The following is a 22,864-nucleotide window of genomic DNA, read 5'->3' on the forward strand; positions in this document are numbered from 1 at the left end:
ACTTCCTATTGTCTCCTCCCAATGACCTTTCCTAAGCACCCAGTTCCCTCTTGCTATCCAGGGACTGACAAGACACCACTGCACTTAGAGCAATCCTCTGGTTGGCAGCCCTCTGCTCTGAAAGTACTCTGCTATTCTTATTCCTTCCATTGACAACTCTTGAGTTCACAAGAAAAAGGTGAAGAGGTTATAACTAGCTCTCTTCCGTGTTCAGAAATCTCTGAATAGACCTCCTGGGGAGAGGACACTTTCCATTAGCCACTCAGTTATTCATTCAAAATCATATTTATCAAGTACTGTGCAAGTTCTGGGGACAAATAAGAGAAGCTTCAAGAAGCTTTTGGCGTGAAGTTGCTGACTTGCGTTTTTGGTATGGTTTTGTTTTGTTTTCTTTTGTTTTTGTTTGTTTGTTTGTTTTGAGACAGAGTCTCGCTCTGTTGCCCAGGCTGGAGTGCATGGTGCAATCTCAGCTCACTGCACGTCTACCTCCCTGGTTCAAGCGATTCTCATGCCTCAGCCTCCCAGGTAGCTGGGATTACAGGTGCACGCCGCCATGCCCAGCTAATTTTTGTGTTTTTAGTAGAGAGGGGGTTTCATCATGTTGGCCAGGATGGTCTCAATATCCTGACCTCAAGTGATCTGCCTGCCTTGGCCTTCCAAAGTGCTAGGATTATAGGCATGAGCCACCGCGACTGGCTGCCCACTTGCATTTTGATAGAAGAAGAAATGCCTAGAAAGTTAAGATGTGGTAAGGGGTTTATAGGTGGGAAAGGACTTGGTAATCACAGGTTTTCTTGATCCAATTAGTAGGGATATTTTTGGATAACAAACATAGGAAGCCACTTTTATAGTACTTACTACAGTCCTTTACACAAACACTTCTCAATCTTTACTGAATGTAAGAAAGAAAAGGAGGCACAAGCAGCTTTCAACTTTGATAAAGAACCCATTTGTTGTGAAGTCTGTCACAAGTGTATTGGCAGCAAAAGTTCCAAAAATTGAAAACAAATTACTTTAAAAATAAATGAAAGTGGATTCAAGATTATTACCACTATTATAATGATGCTTTCAATCATTTGCTTTGTTAATCAGAGACAGGAAGGGGTATAATGTCAGGCTATGCATGGGAATTGAACTGGATACTGTCATGGAAGAATATCATAAAGGCGAATCTCATCCATCACGTGCATTCAGGTAGGAAAAAACTTGAGAATTCTGTCTTAGATGATCTTCTCTATCATTTCTCTTGTTCAGGTATTTAACAGGACTATATGGATGATCACTGGAAGTTGCTGTCTCTGAAAAGGGTGTTTTATACTGAGGCTGGTTCCACATGCTCTGGGAAGTGGAAGACCACGTAAAAAGTTAATATTCTACCTTCAAGCTAAGAAGGTAGATTTGCACTCACTTTGCATATTAGTTTTCTAGGGCTACATAACAAGATCTTGCAAACTTCGTGGCTCAGAACGACACAATTTATTATTTCATGGTGTCTGTGGGTCTGCAGTCTGGATATGGCTTACCTGGGTCCTCTACTCAGGGACTCCACAGGCTGAAATGAAGGTGTCAGCCAGGGCTGTAATATTATTAGAGGCTCAGGATTCTCTTCCAAACTCACTGGCATTATTCAGGACCTTATGGTTTTAGTACTGAGGCATTTAGCTACCAGAACCCCCTTCCCACACTGCTCCCTGCCACGTGGCCATCTCCACAACGTGACAGTTTGCTTCTTTAAGGCCAATAGAAAAATCTCTCTGACTTATTTTAAGAGCTCACCTAGTAAGATCATGCCCTGCCAGGCTAATCTCTCTAATTTACAGTCAACTGACTGAATTATATCTGAAAAATTCCTTCACGGTAGTGCCTAAATTATTGTTTGGACTGTATAACTGGGATAATGTGTATATACCAGTGGTAAGAAATCCTTAGGGCCATTTTGAGAACTCTGCCTTCCACATTTGAGATGGAAAACATTTTCCTATTTTAATATTTGTCGCTACTGTGTTGCTACTGAAATTCTTGAGAATCTAAGAACTGACTTTCGCAATATTTATTTTGGGGTAAAAATTATCTTTACAAAACTAGTACAGAGAATAGTTACCTCTTCTTGGTCACTTGGATATACTGAAAATCAAAGGAACTTTTGTGTCTTTAATAGATGTTCTATCATAGTAAAACTGGAAAGTCATGTGGGAAAATAAGACTGGTTAGATGCAAGAAATGTAGATCATGAAAGAGACTCCACAAGTAGAGGTCAAGGTACCATTCATTAAGAAAAGATTTTGTTGAATAGCCAGTCACCTGGATTAAATTAAGTCCATTTCCTTGGATACAGGCGCCTGGACTCTGACAACCAATTTGTTGTAGAATCCCTCTGTGCCTTTTCAGTAACCCACAGAAAATTTGGTATTCAATACTTTGAGTCCACAAATCTATTAAAAAAATAAGAATGCACATTACTCTCTGGGAGGTCTGTTTGTTCTAATGTGCAAAGAATAAAATAATTATCTCACACAATGCTGCAGGTGTAGCATGTAAGTGCAACTTCAATAACTGTGTGTGCAACTGATAATAGGTCTCCAGTGAAAGAACAGTTTTAGATCTCCCTTTTCCCACAGTTTCTTTTCTTGTAAAGTAGCTGATGCCAAAATGAGCTCAATTGCTCATTTTTGGGGGCCTTCAAATGCTGCAGTCATATTATCGGGCCTTTTGTTTACTATATTCTATCCATAAGCTGCTGGCTGCTCTATTCAGAGAGCTCAAACCTTTGTGTCTGCCCTTGGGAATAGATGCATGGCCTCAGTTTCGAGTCAGGAAGTGCAGTTTCTCATCTTGACTCTGCCTCTGACTTACACTCAATTGCTTTGTTTCCGTTTTTAAATGCCAATAAAGCTGAAAATGTCAGTACTATTCCAAACATAAATTTGTTTTTGTCCACGAGTAATTGTGAAGTCATTGTATAAGGAACTATGAGGTCTAGTTGAGTAGTGTTATTCAAAGACGCATCTGTGTGTCTGATGTTGTGAGACATACAGAAATGGATTCCTTTGCAAACGATTATCTTGTCAATAGTTTATAAAATGCCAGCTGTTCAAGTAAAAAACAAAACAAAACAAACTTGGCTCTGGACTTGAAAAAAATTAAAGACAGAAGGTTAATTTTAAAAATGAAAACAATTTTATTGGGTTAACGAACACATAAACTGAAAAACAATAAAATTAATGAAAAACACTTGAGTTCTAGAAACACTGTTGCTAACTGTCTTACTGCTTCTCCCCACCCCTCAGCAGAAGACGTGCTGAGAAAATGGACCACCCTAGACAGAATCTCTTCATTCTCGCTTCCCAAACCTTCACTGCACACTTACCTCCAGGTGCTCCATGAATAGCTATTTGAATGAATGAATGCAGTTCCCTATTTTTTTTGACTCTTTGACACTTGTCAAGTAGAAGAAATGCTCTCCTCTTGCTGAATTAAATCTTCTGGAGACTAAATCTTCCACCTGTGCTTTGGCTGCGTTCTCCAAAGCAGTTCTTGTGTCCTCCCACATCAGGAACCTGGCTTCATCAGTCAGTCCTTCTCTTGTATAACTTCTACCTCTCTTGGCTCTCTCCATTTTTCCATTAACATGTAACATGCTTCAGCTCTCTTTTCTCTGATTTATGTGTGTCTGTGTATACACATATACATAAATACTTAGTACACATCCACACATGTCACAATTTATTTAGACATTTCCTTGTTATAACCATTTTGTTTGCTTGCTCTTACAAACATTTCCTTGTCTTCTTGCACACATGTGTGATAGTTTCTCCAGGGCATCAGTCCTCAAGGGTTCTAGCCCAGACCTATTAAAATAGAATTTCCAGAGCTGTTTCTTAAAGCCTCACAGGTAATTCTAATGAGCAGCTTCAGATGAGAGCTACAGCTCTAGGGTAAGTGAGAAGTAGAATATATGGGTAAGAGGCTGTGTATATTTTGAGCTTTGTTAGATGTTGCACAATTACTCCCCAATAGTTATACCTATTTCTTCTCCATAGTAAGAAGGATTTTTGTTTTCAGCTTACTTAATACCATGTGGTATTGTCAGACTTTTTTTTTTTTTTTTATTCTTCCCAATCCAGGTGTAAACTTGTGTTTTATATTGTTTTGATTCTGATTTACCCCCAATTACTGGTGAAGAACAATGTCTTTTAATATATATTTTTTCATTCTGTTTTTTTTCTCTGTAAATTGCCTGTTCACACATCTTGCCTATTTTTCTGTTGGTGTGTTTGTCTTTTTCTTATTGATTTATAGGTGATGTTTAAAATATGTCTATCTAATAATTTGTCTATATGTAGAAAATATATTTTCCCCATCTATTGTTAGTATTTTACATTTATGGATTCTTCAGTGAAACTATTTGTATTCAGTTTCCAAGTCTACTATTTGTGATAAATTTTTCATTTTTTTAGAACTGGAATTGACTATTATTAGGCTTTTTTTCTTTCATGTAGATTTCAGTACCAATTTATGAAGTCTAGTGAGAATAGTATGTTGGGACTCTGCAGTTGCATTGAGTTGGTAGACTAATTGGCATCTTTAAGCTATTGAGTCTTCCCTTTTTTGAAAATGGGGGTATCTTTCCCTTTATGTAAGTCTTCATTCATATCTTTCAGTAATGTTCTTAAACTTCTTCATAACGATCCTTAACATCATTTTAATATCCTTTTAAAATTTATTCCTTGCTATCTATTTAGAGCTTTTATTGCTATTGTAAATTGGATCTTTCCATTATGATTTTTACTTGGTTATTACTGATGTCAAAAAAGAATATTGATTTTTACATGTTGGTACTTATCAAGTAATCTTATAAAGTTGTATTGACTCTGGAATGTCTTGGCTTTTTATGTATACAATTTTATTGACTGCAAATGAGAATTTTGTTTTTTTACTTTTCTAATCCTTGTATCTCATGTCTTATTCTTGTTTGTTAACTGTTTAACTGTTTGGAATGTTGAATAGAACAGTGTGTAAGGACACTGTGATGTGTCACCCAGATCCCCCTTTAAGGACAGGCTTGTTGCCCCAGCTGCTGGGAGCACCATCAGCAGACAGTCTTCAGCTCATATCCCCCTTTAGGGATTGCCTTCGCTGCAGAGAGCCACTTCGTGCAAGGTTACACCTTTCCTGAGCTCGCCACATCAATGATGAAAGATCTTGGCCCAGCTTTGGGACAACTCCAAAGAGCCATTCTAACTCCATATCTCCCTTGGGTTGGCTGAAGCTGTTGTTGGACCTACTTTACAGTTCAACTTTTCCCTTGCCCAATCCTGCTTCCTTCTTTTTTTTTTTTTTTTGAGATGGAGTCTGGCTCTGTCGCCCAAGCTGGAGTGCAGTGGCCGGATCTCAGCTCACTGCAAGCTCCGCCTCCCGGGTTTACGCCATTCTCCTGCCTCAGTCTCCGGAGTAGCTGGGACTACAGGCGCCCGCCACCTCGCCCGGCTAGTTTTTTTGTATTTTTTAGTAGAGACGGGGTTTCACTGTGTTCGCCAGGATGGTCTCGATCTCCTGACCTCGTGATCCGCCCGTCTCGGCCTCCCAAAGGGCTGGGATTACAGGCTTGAGCCACCGCGCCCGGCCCCTGCTTCCTTCTTTATCTTCTGATTGGTGTTGATGCAAGGACACTTCTTAATAAATCCTCTGCAAGCAAACTCCATTTCAGGGCCTGCTTCCTAGAGGACCAACTGTGATGTAACAACTGCAGACATCTTTGAGCTTTGTAGAGAATGCCTTGCTAGCAATCAGAGTTTGGGATCCAAGCAAGATGATGTTCATCTGTTTTATTTACTAATGTACTACATGTACATAGAAAGGGAAAAAAATACATTGAAGGGATATAGAATCACTTAGAAAGAAAGGGACAGTCAGAGATATAGGCTTGTAAGAAAAAAATCAAGGGAGACTTGAAAGTCATGGCCATAGCCAAACTCAAATATCTGGCATGGACACTGCTGCTGCAATAAGCATCTCCTTGTACCACTGCCACTGAACACCACGTCGTGCTACCTCCCCTGCTGAAAGGAATCCTCTACTGTCCTTTTTGATTCATCTCATTTTCTTCAGAATCAAAATCCAGAAGGGAATGGCATGGTGGTCCTAATCCTGGCAGCCAGGGCATGGATCTTTTCAGCTGTGGAAGTGGAAGAGGGGCTCTGTCCCTCCCCAGGATTTTTGAAATCAAGAGCTTCTCAAATAACAAGAAAAGTTGAAAAGCTGGGCAGCAAAAAATATGAAAAATATCCATTGCAGCTTCTAAAATTTTACTTATAGGCAGCTTTGTGCTGGTAAACACTTAGCAATTGGTACTCCAGAAGAAAGAAGCATTGATGTGTAGCATTTGCCAATTTCTGGGGTGAAAATACTCCTGCCGTGGCTAATTTCAAGCTACCAGTGTGATGTTTCTTCACACAGAATTGGTAAGATATGAAATCTGTCCTCTCATAAGCCATCATGAGCTGGCTCCTGAACACCACTGCAATAGTATAATGATTGTTAGAAGTTCTAGTTATTTTTTCTAAAAAACATGAAAAAAAAAAATAAAAAAGAAATCCCACATTCCCCTTAAGTCACAGCCTGTCACTGCTGATGGACACGGAAAGATTCTCTATACCTGCAAGCTGCACGACCTCAAATCATTCATCCCTCACCTCTACTTTAAGTCCATCCAGTTCAATATGTATTATCCAATTAGGATATGGTGGCCAGATTTCCTGAACAATTTCCTGTACTTAAATTGTGTTCTGCAACATTCTCTACCATGAACTTCTGTTGTCCTTCATGAAACTCCTCCGTTAGCACCTGCAACACTCCATTCTCCTGTGTTCTGATTCTCTACCTGGTCCTTCTTGGTCTCTTTTATGAATATCCAATTTTCTGGACCTCCCCATGAATGCTGGGATTCTCCACAGATCTTTCTTGGCCTCTTTCACACTCAACATCACTATCTATAAAATAGACTCTTCATTCTAAATTTCCAGCCCTGTTCTTTACATTGAAGTTCAGATTTATATAAGTAGTTCAAACTGCTTGTGGAAAATTTTGCCTGCAAGTCTCCTAGACATTTCAAACATGTCATGCTTAAAATGGAACCGACTGTCTTCCACCCAGCTTACTCCCTTGCTCCATCCCCACCCTTTCCTCTCACCCCAGCCAAAAACTTTTACTCCTTCTGTGTTTCTTATAAAAGCCAGAAACATATGAGCAATCTTCAAGTCCTATCTTTCTTTAACTCACAGAAAATTATTACCTAGTCTTATAGATTCTTCCATTTGCAATGCCATGGTTTAAGATGAAACCACCATTTACTTAAAAAATGTAATATCTTCCTTATTGGCTTTCTTGCCCCTCTACAAGTTACTGACTCCAAGACCCAAGTGTTCTTTTCAAAGTCACTTCTGATATTACCACCTTTCTACTAAAAATATTTCAATGATATCCAATAGTTCTTAGGAAGAAAAAATACTTTACCAAGACATTCATGGTTTATGTTGCTCTTTATGATTTACCCCTGAGCATTCATTGCCAATTCTAGCTTCCTACTGTATAGCAGTAAAGTGGTTTTAGGAATTGGCCCTTGCTTCAGAGGCAGCTCCTGCTTAGTCCAGACAATCATGTTATGCCCCTTGTCAATGATTGATTTGGGAAACTTGGGCTGAGACAACGCTGAACATTTGCCTGGTGACATTTACTGGTAGAGCTGTGGATGTGGTATCTAAGTTGAGCCAATCTAAGACCGAAGTGAGGAAGCTTATTCCATGAATAAGAGCATTCTCTCTTTTCATGTTGAGGTAAACAACAACAACAAAAATGTAGCCTTGAGTATTCTTGGCCACCACCTTAATAAGTTAAAATTGATGCTGTGGAAGGCAAAGCCGAATGACAGGAGAACCCAGTCAAGTCTGAACATGTCATGACTTACCTTATTTTTTAAAACTGATTTGAAATTATTCTGAACATTATCAGGCTCCTCATGATACAGTTTTATCTTCCTCTCTCCTTATTTGGCCTCTTGCTCTCAAAGTGTTGTCTGGGGAGCAGCAGCATGGATCATCAAGGAATTGGTTAGAAACACAGACCTCAGGCCCACCCTAGACCTACTGAATCAGAATCTGCATTCTAATAAGATCCCTAGGTGATCATATGCACATAAGAGTTTGAGAAGCAGCATTTGACTGGGGGGATTCTTAAAATTGTGGTTCCCAGACCAGCAGCATCAGCATCACCTGGAAATTCATTAGGAATACAAATGCTTAGGCCCCACCCAAGACCTGCTAAATCAGAACCTCTGGGAGTAGGGTCCAGCAATCTACATTTTGATGACTCTGTGATTTGTCCTCCAATACTGTGCATAGGATTTGCATTTTTAGTTGATGCTGATATTAGCTGTTCCTAGGCTGTTCTTTGGTAACTACTGCCCTACACTGCTGGTTCCTAAAGTTGACTGCGTATTAAAGTCAGCCAGAGAGCTTCAGAAATGACTGATATCTGCATCACACCTCTAGATAATTCTGACATGATATGGATTACGACCTGGGCACTGGAGAGTTTTCAGAGCTCCTCAGATTATTCTAATTTTCTCAAATTTAAGGCCATTGATCCATACTCTAATCATTACTAAATTACTTTGGCTGTTTCTCTATAGCTATAGAGCTTTCAGTCTTTTTCTAGACCAATCCATTTGTTTTTCTCCTCTCACCTTTCCCATCCCTTGACTGATCTGTATTTGCCTTTGATGAGTCAGTGCAGGAGTCACCTATTTCCAATATTTTTCCCTGTTGGCCAAACTTCGATTAAGTACCCGTCACCTCCATCACCTACTTATGTGATATACAAGGCTGTTCTCAGATTGTATGCTGCTTTATTTCTTAGGAACTGCTTTCCTCACAGAGTTACAGGTGTTTTTTGTTGTTGTTGTTGTTGTTGTTGTTGTTAGTGTGGTAAGTCAGTCATATACACTATTTCATTTCTTGTGTCTAAACAAGACCTGCTTTAAAAAAAATGGTGCTCAGTAAATATTTGTTGAATAAATGCATTATGACAGAAATTATGTCTTCTACTTCTTGATTGTCCTTCTGTCTGATAGATATATTAGCTTCTTAAAAAAATACTTGCCTGGTGCCATGAAGTACATCCAGATACTCAGGAGGCTGAGGCAGGAGGATTCTTGAACCCAGGAGTTCAGAGCCCACTTGGGCAACATAGTGAGACCCATCTCTATTTTTAAAAAAATAAATATCTAACCTTTCATAGTTGTTCTCAAAGGAATTCCTTTAATTTTAATCCCCCAAATAAAACTGGAAAATGCTATATATGTAGGAAATTACAACCAGGTAAACTTAGTTAATGCCATTGATTTACTACTGGGTAAGAACAGCACATTGTATAAATTGAGCCATTTTTCACTGGGGCTAGAATGTGGATTTGACTAAGATTGGATTACTAAGATGACTATATATAGCATCAGTGTGATTAAGAGCCTGGTTTTGGGAGTAGACAATTCTGCTTTGCCACTCACTCATCGTGTGTCTCTAGGTAGCTGCTCGACTTCTTTGAACCTCAACATTATTACCTCTAAGATCCATGTTGTAATGTCTTCCTCACAGGGATATGTAAGGCTTAGATGAGACAATGCTTATCAGGCAAGTAGCACCATATGTGGGATGTGTAAGTGTCCCATGTGTGGAATCAAGAGCTATTAGGGTATTTCCAAATTCTGCTTAGACTTTATCTCCATCTTTAGTAAAGTTTAAGTAGGTACAGTTTACCGTCATCTTTGCTGATCTAAGTCTTTTAAAAAATATAAGCATGGGAGCCTTTGCACTTTTTTTTTTAACTCCTGATTATCCAGGGGCAAAACCAGAAACTGTCTCTAGACCTACTCCCTCCCTGCCACCCACACAAACCTCTGCTCTTACAGCTATTAGTTTCATTTCTTTTTCCAGAACAATAGCTACTTTCCAAAGTAATGAAAACCCCGTAAAGATGGCCGAAAGGAACAGAAGGTTCAGAGGGCTAATCTGTGGATAACTGGCTCATACGCAGCAAATTATTGATCTTAATTGAGAGTTTCAAGGATGCAGGCCTCCATAGCAGATGCCAAGCTGAGCAATAGGAAAGAAATCACACAGTTTCCCTGGAGGTTGAGTTGTAGCCCAAAGCTATAAAATATAGCCCTTTGTGTGCTGAATGCTGAACCAGGACACATTAAGACAAGAAATGTTTATTTATAGACATCAGTAAAGTGAAAGCATAAGCCATATGAACAGAATTGGGCTGGTCAAGGACAGCTAATTCCTGCAAATACCTTGTTACTCATTGAATGTAAATGATCTACTTCTGCATTTTATCATGTTTACACAGTGATATTTTGTGGTGGCTGCTTCCAGGTTTATGTGTGTTTTTAATCTGGGAAAGTCCAGGGTTTATTCAACTCTTATGGTGAATGAAAGGTCATTGGTAAAAAATCAGGAACCAATCTAAACGGAAAAGATAGCAAGTTTGGTCAAATGTGTATTAACTTATTTCAATAGTTTCTTTAGAAATCTATCATCTTGACACAAGAAATGGCTTCTTACATGGCAAGTAAAAGATCAGAATTGTTTTGGCTATTCAAGGTCTCTCGTGGTTTCATATGAATTTAGGATTGTTTTTCCCATTTTTGTGAAAAATTTGATTGGAATTTTGATAGGGATTGCACTGAATCTGTAGATCACTTTGGGTAGTGTGGACATTTTTGCAATATTAATTCTTCCAATCCGTGAACACAAAACATCTTTCCATTTGTGTTTTATTCCATTTCTTTCATCAGTGTTTTAGAGTTTTCAGTCTATCACTTCCTTTGTTAAATTTGTCAATTAAGAATAGCAGATATTTTGATTAAATAAGCATCAACAACACCCCCAAATGGTGCCTTCTGCTCTCATTCGAGTCACAGAGGGTACTTTTGCATAGAGGTGCCAGGTGAAAGGGAGTAAAGTGAGAGAGAAACAAGCAGAACTCCAAACTGTACGTACCATATTTTATTTAAATGATCTCTTGGCCAATGAAGTAGTTACTGTGCATTATCCACATTTTACAGATAAAGAACCAGAGAATCAACAAGCCTGACTTATTGACCTAAGACTAACACAGTAAGCCACAGGGTGGGCCACCAAACCTTGGTGTATTAGCCTAGTTGAATTCTGAGCTTCCCTCTAAGTAATAATATTTTTATGTTTCTTTAGAAGAAAAAATGTTGTGTGTGTAAGAGTGTGTGTTTTCTTTCTTTACTATTATAATTTTTTGAGATGGAGTTTCACTCTTGTTGCCCAGGCTGGAGTGCAGTGGCATGATCTCGGCTCACTGCAAACTCCGCCTCCTGGTTTCAAGCGATTCTCCTGCGTCAGCCTCCTTAGTGGCTGGGATTACAGGCATGCACCACCACACCCGTAAAAACTTTGTATTTTTAGTAGAGACGGGGTTTCTCCATGTTGGTTAGGCTGGTCTCGAACTCCCAACCTCAGGTGATCTGCCCACCTTGGCCTCCCAAAATGCTTGGATTACAGGCGTGAGCCACCATGCCTGGCTGTGTTTTCTTTATTTATTGTACAACTCAACACCTGTAATAGATGAGTTCTTTAGCATATAGTGGTTAACACATGGGCTTGAGTGCTAGGCCTGCCTACTGGTCATGTGACCTTTGACAAATATGTTTAACTTTTGGACACTAGTTTCCTTATCTGTAAGCAGGAATAATATTGGTAGCAGGATTGTTAAGCAGATAAAAGTAATTATAATAAGGTAAAGCTCAAAGCATAGTGCTTGGTATATGATAAATGCCTCCAAAATGTTGGCTCTTGTTTTTAAGTGCATTCGTCACTTAAGGCTTTGGGTAAGGTGCATATAAAGGATACAAAGATGAAAAAGACAAGATTATTCTTCTTGAGGAAACTGGCCAGAAAAGAGAGGGGCATAGAGGTTTTAGGTGTGACATAGCAGTTTTATTTAATATAGGAAGAGATATTTTGGGGGAGGAGGACTGGATTTTTGTATACCAAATAAATGTGTGTTTTACATTCATGAAAAGTAATCATTTGCTATGAAATTTCTACACTGTGAAAATTCACCCTACTGAATTCCAGGTCAATAATATTATTACACCTAACATTATGTTCAAGGACAGGGAGAAAAAGGTCTCTTCCCAAATGACAGAGTGGTTTAGGAAGTTGCAAAGGATACGGAGTGAATTTATTCAGAATATAATCTGTTTTTTCAATCAACATATCTAATGTAAATATTCCTGGCAAGGCATTAGCAATTTTTAAAAGGTTTTATTTATTCTTCTGCTGCCTTGATCTGTTCTCAACCACACCCCAGAGGGACAATGAATCCTCCTAGAGGAAAGAACAGTTTGCAGAAAAAAACTAAAAACATAACCAAAAAAAAAAAAAAAAACCCAAGTATTCTACAATTCTCATAACTTGTGCTTTTGCATTTCTAGTGTTTTCCCCATTAGTTCTTCTTTTTTTTTTTTTTTAATTGGCATTTGATAGTGGTTTCCTGATAGCAAACTGAGTAGTGAAAACTAAATAAGTTGATTTGCCCAGAACCGTGAAACAAAATACACCAATTTTATTAATACAATTTGTAGGAAATTTCTTTTATAAACATATTTCATCTAGCTATTTCATCTGGGTATTAGATGGAATAGTCCATCTGAGTATTAGATTGTATAGACTCTTGTGAAAACATGTGTGTTTTGAAAATTCTACTCAACTAGGAATTGCTTATTGAACAACAAGACCTTTACTTCTCAGGCAAAATATTCCAGGGCAAAACTAAATATTAGGTAAAGATTAGTTTCCAGGACTCTTATCCTTCTTTTATATACCTTCACCAACTTCTCCCTCTACCTCTTGCCACTCCTATAATGCCCAATTTCCACAACTAACCACAAACAGGAGGTCAGTGTTTTTCACTGTCTTCGTTCTCTTAGTCCAAACTTGCTCTTCCAAATACATTTACAGATATGTTCATACTAAGGTGTGATGTTTGCCCTTTGAGGCTTATTTAGTACATGATAAGAAGCCTTAGGCAAATGCATGAAGTCTAACGTGTAATTTCAAACATGAACTGAACAAATAGAATATGTATTTACTGAGGAGAAGGGCTACAGGGGCATTTTTAGCTGTCCCCCAAATAAACTGGCTATTAATATGTGTTGCTGAAGCCAGGTACTGCCTCATACTTAAGTAGGTCTCATCTTTGTCCTAGCGTCATAGAGACCATACTAACAAGCACAAATATCACATTCACTTTCCAGGAGATGGAAGGGGAGATGGCCCGAAATGCCTTGTAAAGCAATGGTATTTATACAAGGGTCTTTGCTTTAGGTCTGATGGAGAACTTGGGAGTCAAGGTCAGTTGCTCTGAGAGAGGTAGAGGGACTGAGTCACCATGCACCTGCTCCTTCACCCCAGCTCATGAAACAGACAAGTTACTCCCGCAGTCTTGGGGAGGAAGCATGGAGGGGCAGAGAGTGGGAGGAATGAATCCTCCTAAACTTATCCTCCTGGCGGAGTAAAGTTCTTTCTCTCTATGACCAAGAGCAGGCAGGAATGATAACAAGCCCTTTCTGAAGGCCGCCTTTGTGCCAGGCTCCACACTGAGCTCCTCTGTGTGCTTCATGCATGTTACCCCGTGCATGTCTCACAACACCCGGGGAGGCAGTGTCTTTACCCCATGTGTTAAGATACGTCTTCTCCAGCAAGGCATTTGCAGGCGTCACTCTGCTAGTCAGTGAATAACCAATGTCTAAAACCACTTCCACCTGGTCTTAGAGTGAATGATCTTTCCACCGCACTAACACTTTAAATATCGGACTTCAAGCTTCTGTAAACAAAGACGAAGGTTGTAGCTCTACCAGTATATTTCAGCAAAAGTTTCTTTCTTAAACTTCCATCCTAAAAATGCTCACGGTTACCACATTCTGCCTCGTTCATTTAGTACACCTGGAGAAGAATCCATTTTCAATTTTGGTGGAAAGTCTTATTTTTTTTTCTCCCTCATGGAGTCGAAAATGCCATCCTCACATTACTTACTGTTAACTGACTGAGGCCACTCTCAGTCTTCTATACTTTTGCCTCAAACACACATATCTGTGAACTGATGCCAATAGGCCAGTGACATTTTGTAAAATCTAAGGCAGAGGAAGTTCACATCCAGTGCATTCTAGAGAAGGGGAAGTATAAGAAATCTAATGGAGGAGCCCTTCTTTAGTTGATAAGGAAGTGAAGAGATGCCAAACACTAGTGGCTGCATGGAGCTTTATGGAGCGGTTAACCTTGAGACTTACCTGTAGGTAAAGATAAAACTGCAACTTCTAGTTAACAGATTTATTGAGCTTTACAAATACTTTGGTTTCACTCATTGTGCTTTTATCTACTTCTGGACTTTATTACTGTTTTCTGTCCAGCTATAGTCTTTATATACACAGACTGCCAGAGATTAAACAGTGAAAAGAAGTCAAAAGGTTTCCTTTGTCGTCTTGCACGTCCTTAAGGTTTTAATAGAGAGGCACACCTTCCACTGATTAGAAATTCACAGAAGATACCACCCCCTCCCCCAAATGAATGACAAGCATTTTATGAATCACAATCCTCAGATAAGGGACAAGAAAACGTCACCACAGTGGCTCCCCAAGGTTTTGGTGAAAAATAACTTGCCCACATTTAGCAGTTCATTACACATACACAACATCCAAGTAAATACTTCATGTGATATAGCCAGTATATTTGTGGATAAATACGTCACAGTTAAACATCATACAAAAGAGACTATTGTTTTGGATGTATGTGAATAAAGACACAGCCACATCCGTGTAGAAGATGAAGCAAAAATAAAAATAAAAAAGGAAATGCCAACATTTTTTCAGGCCCCATCTGTGCTGAGTGATTCTAATATTACAGAATCCTTCACAAAAGACAGGAAATGACAATCTTAAAGTAAAAATACATGAATATTGGAAGCAGAAAGGAGACACCAATGAATGGTGTGAGGAGGTGGCCTGTTCACACTTGCCCTAGCTATGAGGAAGTATTGCATAAAGTCATTCCTTCTTGCTCCGCTAGTGCTGACTGTCACAGGCGCAAGTTACCAATCCACATGAATGCTACGACTTCAGAAAAAACATTTCTGACTAGAAAATCAAGTTTCTCATTTACAGTTCTACCTACTCAGCAAGAGCGACAGGCAATTTTTTTTTTTTTTTTTTTTTTTTTTTTTTTTTTACTGAAAGAAAACTATTTTCTGATTGCAGTGAATTCTGTATACCAGCTGCCATTCCAACTTTCAAAATTCTTTATCATATGTTTCTAAAATCCAACCCATAATCAAATAATCGAATGAAAGCCATTTAGAAATAGAGACTTATATGTGAGGTATGGTATCAATTCAGCACTTTCCTAATGTAAATTTGTCCTAAGGATTTTATTCTGAAAGATGTAAAAGTGTTAAAGTCAAATAAATGAAATGTGTTTTTTTTCTTTAATTGGGATAAGACTTTGTGGACTGAAATAATGAGATAGTAATCTGGTGTTAATCAGTGTGGTCACTGGCAGAGAGTTAGATCAGAAACATTCAGACAAAATAAAGGATTTTCATACTTAGTCATAAAGTGTATAGATAGGGAAATTCCAGTGAAAGGTTATAATTTGATAATTTGATAAGCCTCCCACTGATAATAATTTTGACATGTGACTATATTTTAAACGATCAATTATTTTATTATGCTTATTTAAGGAAACAATATGTTTGTGTGGGTGCCTCTAAAATATAATATAGTTTTCAAAAAATTTACTAGAACATTCACTTTTAGAAATAAAAATATCACTAACTCTGTATTGCCAAAATAATAAAGTCCAAATTCCATAATTTAGGTTTATTTTTTTATTTTATTTTATTTTATTTTATTTTATTTTGAGACAGGGTCTTGCTTTGTGGTCCAGGCTGGAATGTAGTGCTGCGATCATAACTCACTGCAGACTCGAACTCTTGGGCTCAAATGCTCTTTTCACCTTAGCCTCTCAAACAGCTGGGACTGCAGGCCGGCACCACCACACCCAGCTAATTTTCTTTTTAGTTTTTGTAGAGATGGGGGTCTCAACATGTTGCCCCGACTGGTCTTGAACTCCTGGGCTCAAGCAATCCTCCTGCCTTGGCCTCTCAAAGTGCTGGGATTACAGGCATGAGACAGCACACCTGGCCAGAATTTAGCCTTTAGATCTCTGCAATCTAATTAGAAAGTATACTTCCAACTTTATTGTTTCTATTCTCCTTATTAAATCTTATCTATTATTTGGATCATTTATGTAGCTATCAAATATTTTTTGAGTGATTAATACATGTCAGGGTCTGTGGATTCGAAGATGAATAAGGCACAATTTCTACTTTCAAACAGCTCACAATCTAGCAAAGAAGATAACTACTTAGCGTCTTACAAGGGCAATATTTGTGGTGTGTTTAAGGGCCAAGAGGAAATGCTGATCACTTTTTGGCTAGATGGATAATGGATTCAGGGAAGATTTCACAGGGAAGGTAAAGATTAATTTAGAATTCACCAGGTAGACACACAGAAAAGGGTGTTCAAGGCAAGGGAACAGCACGTGCTGAGGCATAAGAGTTTGAGACAGGAACGTGGGTTTGTTCAAATACAGATGTTTGACCATTGCTGGAACACAGAGGACAGGGATTTGCCATCTTCCAAATGCTGGTCATCCATTCATTCTCTTTTCATGGCTTATTCTGCTGTTTCTCCAGATCAAAGTGGACACTGTTGGTTGCTTATGGGAACCTAATGTCTTTGACAGGACCTGGGACCAGGATTTCTTAACCTCAGCACTATTGACACTTTGGGCAGAGGAATTATTTGTTGTGGGGGACCGTCTTGGGCATTGCAGGATGTTTAGAAGCAGTATGGGATTCTACTCACTTCATTAAATTAGTGTCTCCATTGAAACTCTGATATTATACAACTTCAACCACCTGAGAAAGTAACTCCTACATGAAATTTCATAATTGTTTCCTTTAATCACAGGACTACTTCTAATTAAATACAGAAATACTTGTGAATAAAAATCATAGGGTTAATATTTGTGTGTGAGGAATTTATGCAGATACTTTATACACTTGTAATAACTAAGAGCACTTGGGCTGTTAGAAGCTAATCTTGTGAATTTAATTTAAAATACATAATTAAGCAATGATTTACATTTTTAACATTTTAGGTTGAAATCTTACAAAATATACCTGGAAAATTGGAACATTTAGGAGAATTTAAGAATCACCATATTTAAAATTTAATAGATTTATAAAATGATTTAATTACTGGGGCTGCTTGTTGTTAATTTGTTAAACTTCTTAAAAGAGAAAGCAAATAGATATTTACTAATTCAGTTTTTAATGTTGATGGGAATCTAATTGTTATGAACCCTTATAAACTAATACTATATTTGCTAGATTTGTAAATATAATATTTGTAAGTTGAAGTAAAAGGTTAAGGAAGAACTAGGCTTTGGATGTTTTACTTCAGTAATTATGTATTTATCTTTTTTTCTTTTTTCTATTTTCTTGAGACAATCTTGCTCTGTTGCCCAGGCTGGAGTTCTGGGATTACAGGCATGAGCTTCCCAAAGTGCTGGGATTACAGGCATGAGTCACCATGTCTGGGCCTCTTATTATTATTGTTTTTTTCACTTTTTAAATAGATAGGTCTTGCTTTGTCACCCACGCTGGAGTGCAGTGGCACCATCATAGCTTACTGAAGCTTCAAACCCTTGGGCTCAAGTGATTCTCCCAGCTCAGTCTTCTGAGTAGCTGGGACTACAGTCACGTGCCACCACGCCCAGCTAATTTTAAATATTTTTTGTGGAGACAGGGTCTTGCTATATTTCTCAGGCTGGTCTTGAACTCTTGGTCTTAGGCAGTTCTCTTGCCTCAGCCTCCCAAAGTGCTGGGGTTACAGGTGTGAGCCACCAAGCCTGGCCCTATATTTATCTTAAAAAGAAAACAAAAAACAAAAAACAAACAAACAACGCAACTTCCACAAAATCTTTTTGGATGAAGGATGTAATAAAACCTTAAGGACAAAACAAAACCCACACAGAAGGACAAGGTACTTTTAATGGGAATCAAACTTGACACTACCAGTAATGGGACAAACTGGTATCATGTCTCTCCTGAGGCAATGCACTAAGGAAAGCACATCTTCCATGTCGTGTTCCTGTTACAAAATAAATGCTTAATCTGTATCTAAGCATGAGGATACAAACAAATCTAAATTGAAAGATACCTTCAAAGCAATTGGCCTGGATTTTTTAAAATTGTCATTATTATGAAAGTCCACCATTACACAAAAACCAAGAAACTAAAAGATAAACAGAGAGAACAGGAAAAAAGGGAGGGAGGCTAACGACTGTGATTCTTGTTTGGATCTAGATCCAAAAACAAAAAGTCTAGAGAGGACATTATTGAGACATTTTCACAACACTGATGCAAAAAATGTCATTGTTTTTAGATGACAGATACCAAACTATTCAGGGGAGAAGTCTAAAGATGTCCACAATTTGCACGTGAACAAAAAATGTGTATATACAGTGCACTGTGAATCTAGCTGCTGGGTATAGGGACGTTCACTGTCCCATTTTTGAACTTTTCTGTACGTGTTTCATTTTTCAAAATAAAAAATTGAAAACAAAAACCCCAACTCACATTGGACCCCACTTTTCACCCTTATGAAGCTCATGAGCTCAGAAATTGACCCCGATTTTCGGCACAGGGCAACTGGCCTGGTCTAAGGGTTTTCTAGCCAAGGACTGGCTCAGTAATGTGCTTATTTCTGAATTTGGATCAACAAAATTAGAAGAGAGGTTAGCTACGGGTTTTCGTCCTGTCTCCACTCCTGGGAGAGCTTTTGGGAGCGAGTCTGTCTCTTCCTTTTTCATGCTTGTACCCAAGTGTGAGACCTGATAATTTAGGAAGCTGCCAGAGGAAAATGGTTGACAAAATTCAGGGATGCAGAGTAGGAACCACTGGACCCATCAACCCTGAAGAGACTGTGCTACTGCTGGCCTTCTAATTATGGGAATCAATCAATTCCCTTGTTGTTTAAGCCAGTTGAAGTACTTGCAGCCAAACACATAATCTAATCTGATCCCTAAACTGAAGCTGCCTTCACACTCAAGTGCTACATCCTTCATGAAGCTGACCTAATATCTCCATTCCAAACTGTAAGTTTTTATGAGGAGTTGCTTTTGTCTGGCAAAATATTTTGGTGGGTCATGTAGAGAAGAAGGCAAGACTATGAGGTCAGGAAGATGGACAGTAGCCTCAGTAACCATGGACAGATGGATATATTAGGCAGGGCTCTCCAGAGATATTAAACCAATAGGGAATGTGTTTATACATACACTGAGAGATTATTTGCTCATGTGGCTGTGGAAGCTTGTCAAGTCCAAAATCGGATGCGGTAGGCTGACAGGCTGGAGACTAAGGGAAGAGTTGCAAGTTCAAGCCCAAGGGCAGTCTGCTGACAGAATTCCTTGTTGCCCAAGGGAGGTCACGCTGTTCTGATAAGGCCTTCACCTGATTGGATGAGGCCCACCCACATTATGGCGGGTCATCTGCTTTATTCAAAGTTCACCTATTTAAATGTTAATCTCATCCAAAAAACACCTTCACAGACACATCCAGAATAATGTCCAACCAAATATCTTGGCACTGTGGCCCAGCCAATTTGACACATAAAATTAACCATTTCAATAGAGGATCTGCTCAATGTGAGATGGAGTACACCTGGACTTGCCTTGGGAGCAGGTAGGCAGGAGGAGAGGAGAGAGACCACTCCACCGGAGGCTTTCAAAGTTTATTTTTTACATTGTGCCCTGTCACATGCATGCTAATGGACAATGAACTGAAACAAAAGCTCTTCTTCATCTTCTCTTCCTTCCTGCTTCATTCCATTCTATTTCATCCCATCTTATATATCTCACTCCATTCTTTAATTTTTGAAAATGCTCACTTTCACCCACTACATGGATTTCATTGCCATTAATGGGTCACAAAACTGCAGTTTGCAAACTGAATATACAATTCACATGTGTGTTGGCACATGTGCAAATCAAAGAAGAGGCTGACAGCATGGACAACAGAGATAGCACACGTCACACCTTGAAATGATCCATAAACCAAGAGAATGAGGTGATTGTGATCATGCAAACACCTCTGCCTCTCTTTTTCCAGTGTTGCACACACTCTCAAAATTCACAGAAATCTTCCAGAGGGCATATTAGGGATCTGAATATCTACATACAATGTGTATTTCAGGGGACACAGGGGCTGACTGATTACCTGTGTTACAGAGCTATTCTCTCTACCCTTAAAATTCCATCACGCTTTAGCCAGTTCTGGTGGTGCTTATCCATTTATAGTTCATACTAGGGAAATTGTGCATATATCTATCTCCCTAATTGGATACAATAACTTACTTTGGGTGAGGGACTATGTCTTAGGTACAAAGCTTTGTGCCACACATCAATTAGATATTTTCACAGAGTAATAACTCAAACGTGTTTTCCTTATTTTATGCACATAATAATTGCTATCAGTAACCATAAGAACACAGATTTATGAGTGGTTGAATAGAATACATAGACTTTATGTAATTTCTTAACCATCTCCTCCGTGTTTTAGATATATCAAATATAATTTGAACGCTTAGTTGGATAATGCATAATATTGGTATATATAATACAAAAGAGTCAATATCAGTGTTCAAATGACTGGATTCATTTATGCTGAACAAATTTCAAAAAAATAGCTCCAAATCAGCCAGGAAGGGTGAAGTAGGGTACACAGGCCCTAATTCAGCAACAGAATGCACTGGCCACACTGACACAAGCTTTCAGGGCCCTGGGGATGATCAATAATGTTTAACCCTCCAGGGCCACGTCTACCTCATGACCTGGCCATGGCCAAGTTTAAGAGGGCATAGTAGCCAGAGGCAGCGGCAAGGCCCCCCTTCAGACGCTGGAACCAACTTGAGTCTTTGGTACAGACTGAAAGCTCTGAGGGACTGGGGTATAACAGCACTCATGGCACAGGCCTTCTGTGCTTTGCAATCCTCTTCAAGATAACGGATTGCAATCTGTGCAATACAATACTTACTGCAGCTACAATAAGAGAAAAGGGGGCTATTCTGATGACTATATACCTATTTAAACAATTCTGGGGCTCTCCGGAGTAAATGATTTTTAGCACATACTGCTGATGTCATCATGTCCTCATAAAACTGGATTTTTCTCTCTCATACACTACAAACACACAAGCACACTCTTAACGTGGTGAAACTATAAAAGAAAAAAGATCATGTAAAAGTTGTTCCTGTACAAGGAAAATGTAATTTATTTCAGAAATAGACAATCACTCAAGTGTATGAGCTGTGTAGGCGTTCATTGGTGAATTTAGACTAAACAGGAAGTGATGTAAATTATAGTTATTACACTGCTGGGAGAGAAATATATTAAATCCAGACAGCACACGAACAAAGCACAAGAAGCTCATTGTGTTGAAGGAAACCACGCACTTTGGTGGGAAGACAATGCACTATATACTATGAAAACCCTCCATGGCCACTGGGACCAAAATAATGTTTTAGGGAGCATGATTTTGTTCTAGCACTGAAATATTTTTTTCTTTTCTGATAAAGCCCCAACGTATTCTAAGCTGAAGTACATCGCTGCTCCTGTACTTTTAACTATTTCATGTGTTTTTTTTGGTAGACTTTAAACTGGGGAGAATAAGAAACAATGAAACCATTAGATTAGAAATCATGGCTATGGCAAAACAGCTAGAGTAAAGGTAAAACATGAGATAGTGATTATCTATCACCTGTGTAATTCCAGCCATCATTGAAGTATCCAAGAATCATCCTGGTAGAGGAAATATCAACAAATAAATTACCCTGAGAGAAAAATAACATCATGTGATCTAGTCCATGAAATCTGTCTCATTGGTCTATGTGTATGACAAAGCCTCCTGGGGTGAGCTGAAAAATAAATAAAAAACAAAGCTGGAGAGCTGGTTTGGCTGCTTGTATAGCCTACAAAGAACAGTCAGAAAATCAGGCCAAAGATATATAAACTTAATGTCCAATTCACCATTTGGTTACAAAGTCATATCCAAAATGAAGTAAATGAATGGATTCATTTTAGCCTTGCAAGTATTACTACGTTTCAAAACAGAGTAGAACAAGATAGACTTTTTATTGGCCCTTGCCTTAACTGAATATTTCTAAAATGGCACAACTAAAATCTTTACAAGAAAATTAGTAAACATGTACTTAATGGCTTATGGCCTCACTTTTCAAAGAATCGTATAATCTTCTAGACAGTGATTTATTCTGTAAGGCTGGTGTCGAACTCACCAGGAGGTGAGGCTCTCACCGAGAGAGGAAATGACTCCCACAAGATCCTTTCCTAGTGCTCAAAGCAGGGCCAGCTTGGGGAGCGTCAACACAACCGTATGCTAAGCCTCCCAACTGATGGCAAAAGAGGAGGCTTCAGTGGGAATGGGGTGGGCCTGGCGGCCCCCATGGCTCCCTCCAGTTCCCCTGAATACAGTAGAACAACTTCACAGAACTCAGCGTTCATTTGGAAGTAGGTTCAAGTCAGTCATAAAGCGAACCAATATCAATTTTCGTCTCTGATTTGTATGAGTTATTAAACTACACTCTGGTCTGCTGAGTATGAAATGAAGGACAGTATTTCTGTTGGGTTTATTTATATTG

The 22,864-nt window shown here is 38.8% G+C and overlaps 1 long non-coding RNA gene across 1 annotated transcript in view; it reads left to right on the plus strand.

Annotated features, from left to right (window-relative positions):
- LOC126940821 (uncharacterized) overlaps nt 1-22,864 on the plus strand; it is a 616,457-nt gene that overhangs the window by 140,836 nt on the left and 452,757 nt on the right. The gene's annotated exons all lie outside the window — the stretch shown is intronic.

This window comes from Macaca thibetana, chromosome 17 (genome assembly GCF_024542745.1).
Source record: "Macaca thibetana thibetana isolate TM-01 chromosome 17, ASM2454274v1, whole genome shotgun sequence".
In the NCBI taxonomy this organism is placed as follows: domain Eukaryota; kingdom Metazoa; phylum Chordata; class Mammalia; order Primates; family Cercopithecidae; genus Macaca; species Macaca thibetana.